Below are 2,709 nucleotides of genomic sequence, written 5' to 3'. Positions count from 1 at the left end.
GTCATGAATTATGAATTGAATCATGAATCATGAATCATGAATTGAATCATGAATCATGAATTATGAATCAAATCTTGAATCATGAATTGAATCATGAATCATGAATCATGTATTGAATCATGAATCATGAATCATGAATTGAATCATGAATCATGTATCGAATCATAAATCATGAATCATAAATTGAATCATGAATCATGAATCATGAATTGAATCATGAATCATGAATCATGAATCATGAATTAAATCATGAATCAAGAATCATGAATTGAATCATGAATCAAGAATCATAAATTGAATCATGAATCATGAATCATGAATTAAATCATGAATTGAATCATGAATCATGAATCATGAATTGAATCATGAATCATGAATCATGAATTGAATCATGAATCAAGAATCATGAATTGAATCATGAATCATGAATTGATTCATGAATCATGAATCATAAATCGAATTATGAATCATGAATTGAATCATGAATCGAATCATGAATTGAGTCATGAATCATGAATTGAATCATGAATCATGAATCATGAATTGAATCATAAATCATGGATTATGAATCAAATCTTGAATCATGAATGGAATCATGAATCATGAATCATGTATTGAATCATGAATCATGAATCATGAATTGAATCATGAATCATGAATCGAATCATGAATCATGAATCATGAATTGAATCATGAATCGAATCATGAATCATGAATCGAATCATGAATCATGAATCAAATTATGAATTGAATCATGAATCGAATCATGAATTAAATCATGAATCATGAATTGAATCATGAATTGAATCATGAATCATGAATTATGAATCATGAATTGAATCATGAATCATGAATCATGAATTGAATCATGAATTGAATCATAAATCATGAATCATGAATCATGAATCATAAATCATGAATTGAATCATGAATTGAATCATGAATCATCAATTGAAGCATGAATCATGAATCATGAATCGAATCATGAATCGAATCATGAATCATGAATCAAATTATGAATTGAATCATGAATCGAATCGTGAATTGAATCATGAATCATGAATTGAATCATGAATCATGAATCATGAATCATGAATTGAATCATGAATCATGAATTATAAATCATGAATTAAATCATGAATCATGAATCATGAATTGAATCATGAATTGAATCATAAATCATGAATCATGAATCATGAATCATGAATTGAATCATGAATTGAATCATGAATTGAATCATGAATCATGAATTGAATCATGAATCATGAATCATAAATCGAATCTTGAGTCATGAATCATGAATTGAATAATGAATTAAATCATGAATCATGAATTATGGATTATGAATTGAATCATGAACCATGAATTGAATCATGAATTGAATCATAAATCATGAATCATAAATCATGAATCATAAATCATGAATTGAATCATGAATTGAATCCTGAATCATGAATCATGAATCATAAATTGAATCATGAATCATGAATTATGATTCATGAATTGAATCATGAATCAAGAATCATAAATTGAATCATGAATCAAGAATCATAAATTGAATCATGAATCATGAATTAAATCATGAATTGAATCATGAATCATGAATCATGAATTGAATCATGAATCATGAATTGAATCATGAATCAAGAATCATGAATTGAATCATGAATCATGAATTGATTCATGAATCATGAATCATAAATCGAATTATGAATCATGAATTGAATCATGAATCGAATCATGAATTGAGTCATGAATCATGAATCGAATCATGAATCATGAACCATGAATTGAATCATGAATCATGAATTATGAATCAAATCTTGAATCATGAATTGAATCATGAATCGAATCATGAATTTAGTCTTGAATCGAATCATGAATTTAGTCATGAATCATGAATTGAATCATGAATCATGAATTATGAATCATGAATTAAATCATGAATAATGAATCATAAATTGAATCATGAATTGAATCATGAATCATGAATCATGAATTGAATCATGAATCATGAATCATGAATTGAATCATGAATCATGAATCATGAATTGAATCATGAATCATGAATTGAAGCATGAAGCATGAATTGAAGCATGAAGCATGAATCATGAATCGTATCATGAATCATGAATCGAATCATGAATCATGAATCAAATTATGAATTGAATCATGAATCGAATCATGAATTGAATCATGAATCATGAATTGAATCATGAATCATGAATCATGAATCATGAATTGAATCATGAATCATGAATTATGAATCATGAATCATGAATTGAATCATGAATTGAATCATAAATCATGAATCATGAATCATGAATCATAAATCATGAATTGAATCATGAATCATGAATCATGAATCATAAATTGAATCATGAATCATGAATCGAATCATGAATCATGAATCATGAATTGAATCATGAATCATGAATCATGAATCATGAATTGAATCATGAATTGAATCATGAATCATGAATCATGAATAATGAATTGAATCATGAATCAAGAATCATGAATTGAATCATGAATCATGAATTAATTCATAAATCATGAATCATAAATCGAATTATGAATCATGAATTGAATCATGAATCGAATCATGAATTGAGTCATGAATCATGAATCGAATCATGAATCATGAACCATGAATTGAATCATGAATCATGAATTATGAATCAAATCTTGAATCATGAATTGAATCAT

This window comes from Mixophyes fleayi, unplaced genomic scaffold (genome assembly GCF_038048845.1).
Source record: "Mixophyes fleayi isolate aMixFle1 unplaced genomic scaffold, aMixFle1.hap1 Scaffold_38, whole genome shotgun sequence".
Classification (NCBI taxonomy): domain Eukaryota; kingdom Metazoa; phylum Chordata; class Amphibia; order Anura; family Limnodynastidae; genus Mixophyes; species Mixophyes fleayi.
This window is presented reverse-complemented; position numbering follows the sequence as displayed.